The 17,451-nt window shown below is 39.3% G+C and overlaps 1 long non-coding RNA gene across 2 annotated transcripts; it reads left to right on the top strand.

Moving 5' to 3' along the window:
• Window positions 1–3,390: 3,390 nt before the first annotated feature.
• On the top strand, window positions 3,391–16,775 carry LOC141518538 (uncharacterized). Of its 2 annotated transcripts, XR_012477222.1 has the most exons (8): window positions 3,412–3,477; window positions 5,433–5,538; window positions 6,349–6,491; window positions 8,254–8,314; window positions 9,071–9,231; window positions 9,524–9,631; window positions 10,359–10,570; window positions 13,685–16,775. It is a non-coding gene; the product is annotated as an uncharacterized LOC141518538 (long non-coding RNA). The 2 variants fall into 2 exon arrangements; XR_012477221.1 differs by lacking the exon at window positions 5,433–5,538 and having other exon boundaries at window positions 3,391–3,477.
• The last annotated feature ends 676 nt before the right edge of the window (window positions 16,776–17,451 follow it).

The following is a 17,451-nucleotide window of genomic DNA, read 5'->3' as shown; positions in this document are numbered from 1 at the left end:
GACTTGCTTGGGCAAAAAAGTAAAGGGGGGAGAAAAAAATTAAAATTAAAAAAATAATAGTAATAATTGTAGGTATGGCCAGGTGGTGCAATGGACGAAGCATCAGCCCTAGAGCCACAAGCACCTGAGTCCATATCCAGCCTCGTAAACCCAATAATCACCCAGCCATGTGACATGCAAGCCACCCGATCCCCACTGCCCTGCAAAAACCAAAAAGAAGGAAAAAAAAAGACCCAAAATAAAATAAAATAGTAATAATAGTAGGAGTGGCTGGGTGGCAGACAGAGCATTGGCCCTTGAGCCAGGAGCACCTGGGTCCGAATCTGGCCCCAGACACCCAATGATCACCCTGCTATGTGGCCCCAGGCAGGCCACCCAGTCCCACTTGCCCTGCACCCTCCCCCAAATAATAATAACAAAAAATGTGTTTCAGTCTTTGTTCCAACACCATCAACTCTGTCGTGAGTGGATCACATTCTTTATGATAAGTCCATCACAAAAGTTACTTCCATATTTTTCCAAGGTTGCCATTGCTGATCGCAACTCCCTCCTTTCTTATTTCTCCACTACCATGTACTATATTTTCTCTCTCCTTTCACTCTGACTCTGCTGTAAGGTCGCTGAGTGGCGCAGCAGACAGATCCCTGGTCCTGGGGCCAAGAAGCCCTGAGCCCCCATACCACCCCTTAGGCCCAGAATCCACCTGGCCCTATGGTCCTGGGCAGGCCATCCAATCCCAGCCCCTTGCAAGAAGTAAGAAAGAAAATGCGTTATATCTGACCACTGTCCCCCCATGGTCCATCCTCTCCTCCTTTATTCACATCCCCACCCCTTCCCCCTGCTCCCCCCTCCTTCTTACTCCAGTTGTCTATACCCCATTGAGTATATTTGCTGTTTCCTCTCCTAGCCATCTCTGATGAGAGCAAAGGTTCCCTCATTCCCCTTTGCCTCCCCCCTTCCATATCATTGCAATAGCTCAATGTAATAAAAAAAAAATCTTATTATGTGAAATAGCTTGGACTATTCCCCCTCTCCTTTTTCTTTCTCCCATTCCATTTTCCTTTTTTTTCTTATTGACTCCATTTTTACACCATATTTTATCTTCGAATTCAGCTTTCTCCTGTGCTTCAACTATAAAAGCTCCCTCTACCTGCTCTATTAACTGAGATGGTTCATATGAATATTATCAGTATCATTTTTCTATACATGCAGTTCATCCTCATTAAGTCCCTCATATTTTCCCCCCTCTCCTCCAATCTCCATGCTTCACCTGAGTCCTGTATCTGAAGATCAAACCTTCTGTTCAGCTCTGGCCATTCCAAAAGGAACCTTTGAAATTCCCCTGGTTCATTGAAAGTCCATCTTTTTCCCTGGAAGAGGACATTCAGCCTTGCTGGGTAGTTCATTCTTGGTTGCATTCTAAGCTCTTTTGCCTTCTGGTGTATTGTATTCCAAGCCCTTTGAGCTTCCAATGTAGCTGCTGCTAAGTCCTGTGTGATCCTGACTGCAGCTCCACGATATTTGAACTGTGTCCTTCTGGCTGCTTGTAATATTTTCTCTTTGACTTGGTAGTTCTGGAACTTGGCTATAATATTCCTGGGGGTTGGTTTTTTGGGATCTCTTTCTTGGGGGGATCGGTGGATTCTCTCCATTTCTATTTTGCCCTCTGCTTCTAGAACATCAGGGCAATTTTCCTGTAGTAATTCTTTGAAAATGATGTCAAGGCTCTTTCCCTGATCATGACTTTCAGGTATTACAATAATTTTCAAATTATCTTTCCTAAGTCTGTTTTCCATATCAGTTGTTTTTTCAATGAGATATTTCACATTTTCTTCTAATTTTTCATTTTTTTGGTTTTGAAATATTGATTCCTGATTTCTGGTAAATTCATCAATCTCCCTGAATTCTATTCTTTGTCTGAAGGATTTATTCTCCTCAGAGAGTTTTCTTATCTCTTTTTCCATCTGGTCAGTTTTGCTTTTTAAAGCATTCTTCTCCTCGATAACTTTTTGAACTGTTCTATCCATTTGACCTAAGGTAGTTTTTAGCATGCTATTTTCTTCAGCCTTTTTTTTTGGATTTCCTTGACTAAGCTGCTGACTTCATTTTCATGTTTTTCCTGCATCTCTCTCCTTTCTTTTCCCAGTTTTTCTTCTAACTCCCTCATTTGATTTTCAAAATCTTTTTTGAGCTCTATCATAGCCTGAGCCCAATTTCTGTTTTTCTTGGAGTCTTTAGATGCAGGAGCTTGTGCTTCCTCATCTTCAGACTGAGTATTTTGATCCTTCTTGGGCTCATTTGCAAAATATTTCTCAGTGGTCTTCCTCTTGTTTCTTTGTTCATTTTCCCAGCCTAAGCCTGTTTTTTGGGGGTGCTTCCTGAGCTTTTGGGACACTGCCACAAGGGTCTCAGTGTGTGAGGCTCTGTCCTCCCTCCTGGTCTGTGAATGACCATAAGCACCCCCCTCTGCCACGGGGCTGAGGTGGGGGGGGCCCTGCTGTTTTATGGTGGGGCCTAGACCGTGATCAGGATCTGAATGTGGTCAGAGCTCCAGAGTCCTGTTCCAGGGGCAGAGGACAGAGCTCTGCAGTCTCTCTCTCTCTCTTCACTCCCCTCCCTCAGCTCAATGGGCTCATGCCCTGGGGGCTCCTGCTTACTGGCTCCACCTGCTTCTGTTTAGGTCTAGGCTGCGGCTGCTGGCTGTGTGCCCTGAGGGCTGGGCTCCACGTGCTTGCTCTGGCAGAGGTCCCCCGCTGCTCCCCCACTCTGTGCCGATGCTCCCCGGGGTGCAGCCCAGGAGACTCCCCCGCTGCTGTGAGCTGCGGCTCCCAGCGCCCTGGGGCTGCCTCCAGGAGGCTGAAGTTCTTTGGCTCTGGCGGGCCACCCCTCTTCCGGCTGCCCCTCCGACCCTGGGGAGCAGAGCCTTTCTGCTCTTTTCCAGGTTACCTTGAGTAGGAGAACTGCCTCACTGGGTCCCTTTGTGTGTTCTGTCTCTCAAAAGTTTAGTTAGAGTCCTTAGTTTATGAGTTTTTATCAGAGAGCTCCTAAGACTCGATCCCTTCTTGTCGCCATCTTGGCTCCGCCCTGTCCTATGGGTTTAATATAATATAGCAAGTCAGTTTAGAAACCTCTTTCCATTGTTAGAATAGACTCCAGAGAGGAGTTCTTGTGAATTCCCTGAGAGAGGGACCTGTATCAATGGGGGCTTGAGGGAGTATCTATCTCTCTCTTCCCAAAGAAGAAGGACTTTGTGAGGTTCAGAGGTTTGAACAATTCAAATCTACCTCACAACCCAGGACCATAGTGATTATTGACAGCATCATAATATTCATAATCAAAAATAGTGTCTCTATATTGGGGAAAGTTGACTTCAGGACTCCCTGGGAAGATCAGAAGAGTAGAAAATCAGAAGAAAGTCCCACTTCACCTAAGGAGAAACATCTTGAGGATTCCAGAAAAGTGAATTTGGGAAAATCTGTGAGTTACCCCTTTTTCATGCACTCTAAAGTTGGGATTACTTTCCCTTGGTCTATATATTTGTGTATTATAGAGAAAGTATCTCAAACTTACTCTACCATCTTAAAAGGTCATTATTTCTAGTTGACTAATTTATATTTGCTGATAATTATAGCAGAGGCACTTTGATAAAGGCAGAAAATCTCCTTTCTCCTCCTCCTCCAAGAACTCTGATGGGAGCTCATAACTTCTGGAGACCCAACCCGGCCCTACTGGGTCAGAGTTTATGCTATAAAGGACTTTGATTCAGATTACATAAAGCTTCAAATATCAAATAGAAGAATTTTTAAATTATTCTAGAGTGTTAAAGGAGACATTTTTGACCAAGGGAATAATCAAACTGGTGCTTTAGAAATATAATTTCACTGCTATGTGGAGGATAGAGTGAGCAAAGAAGAGACTTTGGGACAAAAAAGCCAATTGAGAGATTATTGACACAATTACTGAAATGATATAGTTTGATATTTAAAGAAAGAATACAACATGGTGGAGGCTCTGTGAGTCTAGAAACCAAGAAACAAAGGAAGAGATCCTGTTAAAATGGATAATTCATGGAAACTGATTTGATTGGGAAAGAGGTTGAGAGAGGACATAATACCTTGGAATTTAAGAACTTGAGTGACAGGAAGCCTAGTGTTTGTTTTGATACAAGAGTGAAGAAGCTGAGAAGGTTTAGGGAGAGAACATAGGAGTTCTATTTTGGACATGATGAATATGCTGTTGGAAATCTCCAAGGGATGATTGGGAATGTGGAAGAGAGAGAGGAGCCCTTCTTCATAGATGTGTCACTGACTCCTTAGCAGTTTGGTGATACTTATCAACCCCATCTCAGATCATGTTTTAATTGCATAAAATACCATGTGATTAAAATCAGTCAAGTGATACAAGGGCTAAAACCCTGGACCCAGTGTAGGGAAGAATTGGGTTCTCAACCAGACTAAGAAACCTATTAATTGTACTACTTAGGTGACTCTGGGCAATTCAGTAAATTTTTTTTTTTTTGCCTGAGTTTCTTCCTATATAGAACTCAACTCCCATGCTTATTATGAGACTCAAACGAAACTTGATCAATGTTAACTTATCATTAAAGTGATTTATAACATTTAAAGTGTTAGGGAAATACTATTTTATTGCTAATATTATTATATTAATATAATCTTTCAGGTAAGGAAATTGAAGCTGACAGGTTAAATGAATTGTCCTGGGTTGTCCACCTCATGTCAGAAATGGGATATGAACTTGGATTTCCTACAGATACATACAATATAGCTAGGCTGTATTGAGTACTATTTTTAAGTGGTAAGGGAATATTTTCTCAATCTGAACAAAGCACAGTACCAGGTGATCTCATTCAATGAATTGCTGCTAGGAATATTTTCTTTTCAAAACTGAATCCTGGAGGAGACTAATTTTAATAATTCAAGAGTATAAGAATTTTCACAGAATTCTCTTTCCTTCCTATTATTTTTCCCACTCTCTAATTCAGGCACAAACTGTGAACTGCTATAAAAATGGGCATCCTGCAAAGAGTAGAAGAAAATGAGATTAAAAAAAAGCCAACTCAAAAATTATTCCTTCCCTGGAGGAGGATAATCTATCTCAAGATACATAGTTAATTTCTCTTCACTGGAGAACTTTACCCAAGTTGAAATAACTACTTGTTTGTATTGCAGGACTAGGTTTTCAGTTGTTAGTTGGACTAAAGGAACATTTGGTCTCCTCAAATTTGTTATACTATGATGCCTTGATATCCTATGTCACCATAGTTGCTGTTGAGGTCCTTTGCTGTCATCTGAAGAGGAGACATGCTCTCCTGTTGGAACCCTATATAACATATTGGAGATTTTATACCATTTTGACTCTTTTTTCTTTCAATCCCTTTAATGTATTCATTGCTACTCCACTGTGTTTCAAAGGTACATACAGTGACAGAAGAAAGTTGAGCTTCTACCCTTCACTGGGCTGAAACCTGATGACCTGAGAAGTGAAGGAGCAGCAGATCACATATCCAAAGATTTGCTGGTAGAATGATTTTCTTTTCAAAGGTCAACACTGAAGGAGACCAAGTTTTATATATGAACAGTTTAAGACTCTTAAGTTTACCCACTTACTTCCTATTATTTTCCCACCTTATCTTCTCCAGCCACAAACTATGAAGCTCTATAACTAAATTAATTCTATCTAAGTTTCATTCAAATGTATTAGGTTCCATCAGCCCTTTTCCTAGGCCCAAGTTGTAGGAACGGGCTTCATAATTTATACATTTATTTTTTGTGCTTGTTTGTTCATAACTTTGTTTTACCAAGTATATATAGATATAATTTTAAACATTTATTTTATAACTTTTTTACAATTACATGCAAAGTAAAATTTTAATAACCATTTTATAAGATTTTTGAGTCCACAATTTTCTCCCTCCCTCCCTTCTCTTTTACTCTCCTTTACAGCAAAAATATAAATTGTGTATGAATAATTAAACTTTTTGCTGAATAAGTTATTTTATGAAAGAGTCAGAACAAAAGGGAAGATAACACCACGAGAGCAAAACTAATATAAATCTTATAACAATTTTTAAATTTGAAGGTAGTGTGCTTTGATCTGAATTGAGATTCCATCTTTCTCTGTATGTGGATGACATCACAAGGCTTTTAGAAATGACTTTGCTCACTGCATTCATCAGAAGAGCTTAGGTTAACCTAGTTGATATCCACAGAGTATGGTTATTGCTGTGTACAATGTTGTTCTGTTTCAGCTCACTTCATTCAGTATCAGGTCTGCATCAGAGTACTTTGATCTCAATCATTCATATATTATAGTTGGTATATTTTTCAGTCTCAAGGATTTACTGAAATGAAGACTGAACCTTTTCATCTAAGATGCTGGGGGTACATAGCAATCCCTGAATGGACAACCTTGGTGATCAGGAGAAAGATGAGAGTTGTCCTGGGGATTCCATATGATGAAGGAAAAGCAAGGTAAGACAGAATGTTATTTTTCTTGGATAGAAATGGAGATGTGGGAAGATTTGAAACAGGGTTACTGAAAGAAAAAGATGTGAAGTCAATAGAAGAGCCCAATCAAAAACAATTACAGAATAACAGAGGAAAGATGACCACTACTAGGTCAGGATCCAATAGGGGTGTTAAAAAAAGAAAAAGATCCTATTTTTATGAAAATATTTCTAGCAGTTCTTGTAGTGGTGGCTAATATTAGGTTCTTAAAGACATGCCCATCAATTGGGGGAATGACTGAATAAAAAGCAGCATTTGAATATAATAGAATGTTATGGTATTAGAAATAACTTGCTGAAGGTGATTTCAGGAAAACATGGAGACATTTAAAGTGAAGGAAATTTGCTTGAGCAAAACTAGAGGAACATTGCAATCATTGAGGACAATAATGTATGATGATCAACTGGAAGTGACTTACCTAGTTTTTGCCCAACTTACCATGTTTTTAACCTGCTTAGGGTTTCCCATTTCCAATTTACATGACTTATTAGTCTACTAAATTCCTTCAGCATAGTCTTATCTTACTCTTCTTTCATAGATAGCACTTATGTTTACCCAGAAAGTTACTAATTTCTCCTGCTTCCCATTCAGTTCTGCCATAACGTCTATTGGAACTGCTCCTTTATTATTCAGCAGCACAGGGCATGTTCACATTCCAATTAAGACCATGGCTATGGAATGGAATGGTTTGGTGTTGAATCTCATGTGTTCTAAGGGGACCAGATGCACTTATAATATACTTTCTCTGTATCCCATGATCCAGTGATGTCAGGTTTTCCAGTAATGACAAATGAGGGAAGGGAAGCAGTGGGATTCTGAGAATAGGAGGATTTAATGCCAAGACTTCCTAAGAGAGAGCTTTGAACCAGGAGGTGAGGGGTTTAAGTGAGAGAAGGAATCAGGCCTATACTTCGAAGAGATCTGAGTTTGTTGTTACCTTTGGTAGGCATAGGTTCAAAGAGATATTTGATGAATACCTCTGGATGAGGAAGAACTCTAAGAAGCCATGGTTTTAAGGACTAGTTCATATGAGGAGCCTATCTATGATAGATGGAAATCATTCTGATAAAGATGCAATGCTTTAGGGGACTTTAAGAGCAGTATTATTCAAGAAGATAGGACAGCCCCCAAAGTTAATGGTATTGATAGGGGCTTGCTTTAGGGCATAATTCCTATAGTAGGCTGTTGTGGGTGGTCAGAACCCTAACCCTAACCCTAACTCTAGGTGTAGACTTAGACCTCTGAGTACAAATTCAGATACTGTATAATCCTGAGCAAGTGACTTAAATGCAACTTGCCTCAACTTTCTCCACTATAAAATGAGTCAAACTCTTTTGCATAGGACCTTATAGAAATGCTTATTCCCTTCCATCTACCTTTGCCCCCTGTTGTTTAGGCCCTTTTAAGGATATTGGGTTGAGTTTTTAGAAGAATATTTAGAGAGAATGCTGACAAGGTAAAGACTCACTAAAGGAGGAAAACTGAAAAGAAATCCTTGAGGATGTACCATTTAATTGTTAGTTGAAAGAACCTTTCACATTGAGTCTTGAGTGAAGAAGCCAGGAGAAGAGGTGAAAGTTGTTTTTATGTGATTAGTTAGGTTGTCATTTGGAAGAGGGTTTGGTAGAGTTTGCACCTAATGGACAGTAGATAAACAATTAAATCGGGCAAGAATAAAAGGTTATGAAAGATAACAAAAACCACTAAAAATATTCCTTTCCTTTAGGAGGGTGGGGTGCCTGAGGATGAATGGATGATTCCTTCTCACAAGAAAACTTTAAGTTAAGGTAAGATAATCACTTTTCTGTATTATTTCACTGGGTTGTCAGTTATTCGTTGGGCTAAAGGAACATTGAGGGCTCTCTGAATTCTAACATTCTATGACATCTTGGTTCCCTTGGTCACCAAATTTCTCAAACAAGAAGATGGGCCCGTTCAGGTCTTTCACTCTAATCTGAAGGGGAGATATGGTCTCCTGATTGAACCTAATATAACATCATCAGAGACTTTAGAAACTTCCAACGCTTTCTTCTCCCAATCTCTACCTTAGTCTCTGTTCTCCTTTGTTTGAAAGGAAAGTAAAATGAAAGGTGGAGATCAGGCTTTTGCCAGTCATTAGGCTGGAATTACTGCTCCAGCAAGATGAGGCCCCCAAGTAAGTTTTGGAGAAGTAGAAAAGGGGAAATTATTGTGCTTTCTCTGGGAGAACAAAATGGATATGGGTCAGCTTTAGAAGAAAGGCAGAAGGGGAGAAATAAGGAATACAGTGGAATGAGTTGAGGGAACCAGAGTGGGTTTATAAGAGATGAATGGAGAGTGTCAAATTGAAACATATAAAAGGAACAATGGGAAAGTGAAGGGACAAAGAGACCTGATGCCCTGAGAACTGAGGTACCAAGTGATCCCATCCAATGAATTGCTGTCAGGATTATTTTCTTTTCAGAGCTCAGTACTGGAGGAGACACATTTTTATAACCCAAGACTATAAGACTCTTCAATGAACCCTCTTTCTTCCAATTTTTTCCCCACTCTCTGTACTCCAGGTATAAATTATGAAATGCTGTAAAAATGGGGAACCTGCAAGGGAGTAGAAGGATATGAAGTAAAAAACAAAAGAGATCAAAAATTATTCCTTTCCTGGAGAAGGATGGCTTTCCTCAAGATGAATAATTGATTCCTGCCCACCTGACAACTTTTAGCTAAGGTGAGATGAAGACTTATCTGAATTGTAGGGCTTGTAGTTTTCAGGTATTGGTTGAGCTAAAGGAACACTGAGGTCTCTTTGAATTTGTCACTCTGTTATTTTGGCATCTTATGTCACTATAGGGTTTGTTGAGGTCATTTGGTGCCAACAGGGGAGACATGGTCTCATGTTGGACCCCTATATAACAAGTCAGAGATTTTATATCATTTTATATCATTTTTATATCATTTTATATCATTTTGTGTCTTTTTTCTTCTAACCCTAACTTAGTCTTTGCTACTCTTTGTTTCAGAGGTAAATATGATGCAAGATGGAAGTTGAGCTTCTGTCCTTCACTGGGCTCCACCCTGATGATCTGAGAACTGAAGGATCAGTGGATCACACATTCAATGCATTGCTGGTAGGAGGATTTTCTTTTCAAAACTCAACACTGGAGGGGACCATGTTTTATATCCCAACAGTATAAGACTCTTTAGTGTTCCTTCTTTCTTCCAATTCTTTTTTGCACTTCATCTTATTCAGTCACAAAGTATGAAATCCTGTAGCCAAATTAATTCTATCTAAATTAAGTTCAAATGTATTAAGTTACATCAGTTCCTTTTCTAGGCCTCTGTTTTAGGGATGGGCTTCATTATTTACACATTTATTTTTTCGTGTGCTTGTTTGTTTATCACTTCCCCCCCCAAGGATATGTAGATATAATTTTTATCATTTTTATAATAATTTTTTCTAATTATATGAAAAGTAAAATTTTAAAAATTATTTTGTAATATTTTTGAATCCTACTTCCTTCACTCCCATCCCTTTTACACTACTTTAGTGCAAAAATATAAATTATAAATAAATGATTAATTTATGTTATGAAAGAAGAATCAAAATATAAGGGAAGATAACACCATGAGAGCAGAAATAATATAAAACATACAAAAATTTTAAATTGTGAAGCTAGTATGCTTTGTCTACATGGACATTCCATCTTTCTCTTGATGTGGATGATGTCACAATTCTCTTAGAATTGACATTGTTCACTGCATTCCTGAGAAGAGTTTAGTTTATCCTAGTTGATATTCACAAAGTGTTGCTATTGCTGTGTACAATGTTGTCCTATTTCTGCTCATTTCACTCAGCATCAGGCCTGAATCAGTGTCCTTTTATCTCATTCATTCATTCATACCTTGCATTTGGCATGCCTTTCAACCTCAAGGATTCAATGAGATGAAGACTGAAGCTTTCTACCGAAGATGTTGTGGGTACATATCCATCCCTGAATGGACACCCTTGGTGATCAGGAGGGAGATGAGAGTTGTCTTCAGGATGCCATTTTAGAGGGAAAATCAAGGTATGATAGAATTATTTTTCTTGGATAAAAATGGACATGTGGGAAGATCTGAAACAGGTTATAGAAACAAAAAGATGTGAAGGTAGTAGAAGAACCAAATAAAATCAATTGCATAATTACAGAGGAAAGATGACCACTACTAGGTCAGGATCCAATAGAAGTGTTAAAAATAGGAAAAGATCCTATTTGTATGAAAATATTTCTAACACTTCTTATATTGGTGGCTACTATTTGGTTTTTAAAGCCATGCCCATCCATTGGGGGAATGACTAAACAAATAGCAGAATGTGGATGTAATAGAATATTATGGTATTAGAAATGACCTGCAGAAGATGATTTCAGGAAAACCTGGAGAGATTTAAAATGATAGAAATTTGAATGAGCAGACTTAGGGTAACATGGTAAATAGTAACAGCAACTTTGTACAATGATGAACTGGGAGGGACTTCCATAGTTTCTACAAAACTAAGTCTTATCTGTTGGTTGGGGTTTCCTATTTTCAACTCTTTGTGAAGTGGAATTTACATAGCTTATTAGTCTAATTCCTTCAGTATGGTCTTACCTTAATTCTTCCTTCATAGCACTTATGTTTGCTCCACAAGTGACTATTATCTAATAATTTAAATTCAGTTATTCCAAAATATCTAATGAATTTTCTCCTTTTTCATTTGGTAGTATAGGGTATGGTCACATTCTAAGTTAGACCAAGCCTTTGGAATCAAATTATTTTGGTCTGAATCTTGTGTGCTCTAAGGTCACTAGATGGACTTGTAATGCACATTCTTTGTATCCCATGATCCAGTGATGTCAATTTTTTCAATTATGAGAAATGATGGAAGGGAAGCAATGAGTTCGTGAGTAGAGTGGGATATAAGGCCAAGGCATCCTAAGAGAGAGCATTGAACTATGAGGTGAGGAGCTTAAGGGAGAGAAAGAACCAGGTTTCTAGTCTGAAGAATCCTTAGTTTGTTGTTAACTTTGTTAGGGAGAGGTCGAAAGAGATGGATACTTGAAAGAGAATATCTTTGAATGAGGAAGAAAACTAAGAAGCCTTGGTTTTCAGGGCTAGTTTATATGAAGAGTCCATCCACGATGGATGGTAATCATTCTGATGAAGATGTCCATGCTTTAGAGGCCTTCAAGCTGAGTGTGATTAATAAGATAGGACAAGCCCCCATTCTATGATGGGGGCCTGCTTTAGGAGCATAATTTCTGTAGTAAGCTGTTGTGGATGCTAGGGACCCAGTAGTTAGTACTCTGCCTTTAGACTCAGAACTCCTGAATACAGATTCGTATACTGATTGACTCTCAGTGAATTGAATGCTACTTGTCTCAATGTTCTCCAGTGTAAAATGAGTCATAAAAGCAATGCTTGCACAGGTTTTATGAGATGCTAATGTTAAAAGACCAGAGTCTGTCCCATTGGAGGTTTTAGAAATGCTTTTCCCCTTCCATTTTCCTTTGACCCTTGTTGTTTAGGCCCCTTGTCTGTTATTGAGTTGAATTTTTAGAAGACTATAGAGTTAAATATTGAAAAGGTAAAGAGTCACTGGAGTAAAATTGAAAAGAAATCCAGGAGGTCCATGAGGACATACCATTTAATGGTTGGGTGAAAGTCAATTTGACATGGAGTCTTGAGTGAAGGAGCCAGGAGAAGAGGTGACAGTTATTTTTATGTGGTTAGATAGGTTGTCAATTGGAAGAAGGTTTGGCAGAGTTTGAACCTAATAGACAAAAGAGGAATAATAAAAATGGGCAACCTGCAAAGATTAAAAGGTTCTGAAATAAAAACAAAAAATTAAAAAATTATTGCTTTCCTTTAGGTGGATGGGCTGCCTCAGGATGAATAGTTGATTCCTCCTCACAAGAGAACTTTTGAGGGAAGATAATCACTTGTCTCTATTATTTCACTTAGTTGTCAGTTATTGGTTGGGCTAAAGGAACAATGAGGGCTCTTTGAATTCTAACTATTTATGACATCTTGGTTTTCTAGGTCACCAACTTTCTCAAACAAGAAGTTGAGCCTGTTCAGGTCTTTTACTCTTATCTGAAGGGGAGACATGCTCTCCTGCTTGAACCCAATATACCATTCTCAGAGACTTTAGAAACTTCCACGTCTTTACTCTCCCAATCTCTTTACCTTAACCTCCGTGCCTTTTTTGCTTCAAAGGAACATGAAATTAAAAGATGGATGTTGGGCTTTTGCCATTCACTAGGCTAGAATTCCCACCAGTCCACTATTATGGTTCATTAGTATTGAACTGGGAGCTGTGCTGAAGCCCACAAGTGAGTTTTGGAAAAGCAGAAATGGGGAGAGTTTTGGAAAAGCAGAAATGGGGAAAGTACTGTACTTTCGCTGGGAGAAAAAAATGGTGATGAGTCAGCATTAGAAGAAAGGCAGAAGGGGAGAAATAAGAAATACAGTAGAATAAGCTGAGGGAACCAGAGTGGGTTTATTAGAGATGAATGGAGAGTGTCAAATGGAAACATGTAAAAGGAAACAATGGGGAATTGAAGGGACCTGATGCCCTGAGAACCAAATGATCCCATCCAATGAATTGCTGGCAGGAGCATTTTCTTTTCAAAACTGAATCCTGGAGGAGACTAATTTTTATAATTCAAGAGTATAAGAATTTTCCAAGAATCCTCTTTCTTCCAGTTATTTTTCCCACTTTCTAATCCAGACACAAACTATGAACTGCTGTAAAAAATAGGCAGCCTGCAAAGGGTAGAAGAAAATGAGGTTAAAAAAAGGAAACTCAAAAATTATTCCTTTCCTGGAGTAGGATGATCTGCCTCAGTATACAAAGTTGATTCCTCTTCACTAGTAAACTTTACCCAAAGTGAAATAACTACTTGTTTGTATTGTGGGACTAGGTTTTCAGTTGTTGGTTGGACTAAAGGAACATTTGGTCTCCTCAAATTTGTTATTCTATGATGCCTTGATATCCTATGTCACCATAGTTGCTGTTGAGATCCTTTGCTGTCATCTGAAGGAGAGACATGCTCTCCTGTTGGAGCCCTATATAACATATTGGAGATTTTATACCATTTTGACTCTTTTTTCTTTCAATACCTTTAACATACTCCTTGCTACTCTGCTTTGTTTCAAAGGTACATACAGTGACAGAAGAAAGTTGAGCTTCTACTCTTCACTGGGCTGAAACCTGATGACCTGAGAAGTGAAGGAGCAGATGATGCACAGATGATGATGATGATGCAAAGATGATGATGATGACGATGATGCACAGATGATACCCAGATGATGATGCACAGATGATGATGATGCACAGATGATGATGATGACAGATGATGATGATGCACAGATGATGATGATGATGATGATGATGTACAGATGATGATGATGCACAGATGATGATGATGGTGCACAGATGATGATGATGGTGCACAGATGATGATGAACAGATGATGATGATGGTGCACAGATGATGATGATGACGGTGCACATATGATGACAATGCACAGATGATGATGCACAGATGATGATGATGATGATGCACAGATGATGATGATGCACAGATGATGATGATGATGATGCACTGATGATGATGATGCACTGATGATGATGATGATGATGCACAGATGATGATGATGCCCAGATGGTGATGATGATGATGATGATGTTGCACAGATGATGATGATGATGCACAGATGATGATGATGATGATGATGCATAGATGGTGATGATGATGATGTTGCACAGATGATGATGATGATGCACAGATGATGATGATGATGATGATGCATAGATGGTGATGATGATGATGTTGCACAGATGATGATGATGATGCACAGATGATGATGCATAGATGGTGATGATGATGATGATGTTGCACAAATGATGATGATGCCCAGATGATGATGATGCCCAGATGATGCACAGATGATGATGAGGATGGTGCACAGATGATGCACAGATGATGGTGATGCACAGATGATGCACAGATGATGATGATGCACAGATGATAATGATGATGATCAGATGATGATGATGGTGCACAGATGATGCACAGATGATGATGCACAGATGATGATGATGATGATGATCAGATGATGATGGTGCACAGATGATGCACAGATGATGGTGATGCACAGATGATGATGATGCACAGATGATAATGATGATGATCAGATGATGATGATGGTGCACAGATGATGCACAGATGATGATAATGCACAGATGATGATGATGATGATCAGATGATGATGATGATGGTGCACAGATGATGATGATCAGATGATGATGATGGTGCACAGATGATGCACAGATGATGATGATGCACAGATGATGATGATGATGGTGCACAGATGATGCACAGATGATGATGATGATCAGATGATGATGCACAGATGATGCACAGATGATGATGATGATGGTGCACAGATGATGATGATGCACAGATGATGATGATGCACAGATGTTGATGCACAGATGATGATGATGCACAGATGATGCACAGATGATGATGATGCACAGATGATGATGTACAGATGATGATGATGATGATGGTGCACAGATGATGACGATGCACAGATGATGATGATGATGGTGCCCAGATGATGACAATGCCCAGATGATGATGATGATGATGCACAGATGATGATGATGATGATGGTGCACAGATGATGATGATGCACAGATGGTGATGATGATGATGATGCACTTATGATGATGATGCACAGATGGTGATGATGATGATGATGCACAGATGGTGATGCACAGATGATGACGATGATGGTGCACAGATGATAATGCACTGATGATGATGATGATGCACAGATGATGATGATGCACAGATGATGATGATGCACAGATGATGATGATGATGATGCACAGATGATGATGATGGTGCACAGATGATGATGATGATGCACATATGGTGATGATGATGATGCACAGATGATGATGATGGTGCACAGATGATGATGATGGTGCACAGATGATGATGATGCACAGATAGTGATGATGGTGATGATGCACAGATGATGATGATGATGGTGCACAGATGATGATGATGATGGTGCACAGATGATGATGATGCACAGATGATGATGATGCACAGATGATGATGATGATGGTGCACAGATGATGATGATGATGGTGCACAGATGATGACGATGCACAGATGATGATGATGCCCAGATGATTATGATGATGCCCAGATGATGATGATGACGATGCCCAGATGATGACGATTCCCAGATGATGATGATGCATTGATGATGATGATGATGCACTGATGATGATGATGCACAGATGATGACTATGCACAGATGATGATGATGCACAGATGATGACGATGTGCAGATGATGATGATGATGATGATGATGCACAGATGATGATGACGATGCACAGATGATGATGGTGGTCCACAGATGATGACGGTGTACAGATGATGATGATGATGATGATGCACAGATGATGACGATGATGATGATGATGATGCACGGATGATGATGATGCACAGATTCAAGTTATGGTACATGAATACTATGGACTACTATTTTTCTCTAAGTAACCATAAATGGTTAGATTCTAGAGAAGCATGGAATGACTTACAGGATCTGATGCTGAGTGAAGGTAGTGGAACCAAGAGAACAATGTACCCATTGACAACATTGTGAGATGAACAGCCCTACTGGAATCAGCTCCTCTCAATGGTCCAGACAGCTAGTTCAACTGTATTTAAATGTCTATGGACTATATTATCCCCATCCTGAAAGGGAAAAACAAAAACCAAAAACAACCTTTCCAAATCTGATGAACACAATTTTCATATGTATTTCTTTCCCTTAATCCTATTTCCTCATACTGAAAATCAACAATTCATAAACATTTATCAAAATATCTATGCACAGTGCTAAGACTATTTGTCCTTGAGAACAGTGGGCTGGAAAGGGAAGGTGGAAGGAAATTGTTACTTCAAAATATTCATGTGCATATGAATGAAAATAAATTTTTAAAAAAGAAAAAAAGGCAGGCTAGAATGGGAAAACAATATGCATGGGGACTTCAGGTATTTTGTCTACAAAACAAAGAAATGAATGAATTTATCTACAAAAATGAAGATGAATTACCTTTACAAAGACAGACTGCAGGGAAGGATCCCTAGTATGTAGACCATTTGGAATAAGATCCCAAGCTGCAAATCTTTATGACGATTTCATTTTTCAATCACCAAAATCATGTAACTCCTGTGGCATCTCATCTGCTAGCTAGCCTGAGTAAGGCAGTCTTAGTCTCACCTCCTTTCTTCTCTGGAGGGCAGGAAAGATGTACAGGGATCTGCTTCATTCAAGGGAGGAAAAGCTGCCTTCTATGACTATGCCACTCTCCAAAGCAAACTGCTAAAAGATGTTTAATTTCTACGAGCCCAAATTTCATTCAAGCTGAAAAAAATCTCCTTTCCATTGAAACAAAAATAGAGCCTAATTGGTTGTGTCTATGATATTGCATGTGTTTCGAAACTGGAGTTCATATGCCATCCGTGACATGAGGTAGACAAGCCAAGACAATTCACTTAACCTGTTAGCCTCAGTTTCCTCATCTGTAAGAAGCCCAAGATGAGCAATGGCTAAACACGGAAAACTTGACCTATCTGATCAAGTCACAGTGGGCTCATTCAATATTGTGTCAACCAAGAAGAGACAGTTGTCTCCCAAGGATTCAGGTAGGGCCTTTCTGGAGGGAAATTAGGGAGCAACATACCCAGTGTCCCACACTCCAAGGACTCAGCACCAACATTACCCCTGAGGGATCTTCTGCAATCTTGAGTCACCAACTGTGGCCAAGACAGACTCTGGCCCAAGACAAGAGAAATGAGCTCTCCATTCCCTGGCAGGAAATCCGGGACCCAGT

The sequence above is a fragment of the Macrotis lagotis genome, chromosome 3 (genome assembly GCF_037893015.1).
Source record: "Macrotis lagotis isolate mMagLag1 chromosome 3, bilby.v1.9.chrom.fasta, whole genome shotgun sequence".
In the NCBI taxonomy this organism is placed as follows: domain Eukaryota; kingdom Metazoa; phylum Chordata; class Mammalia; order Peramelemorphia; family Peramelidae; genus Macrotis; species Macrotis lagotis.
Note: the sequence above shows the minus strand (reverse complement) of the source record. Positions and strands in the feature narration are given on the sequence as shown.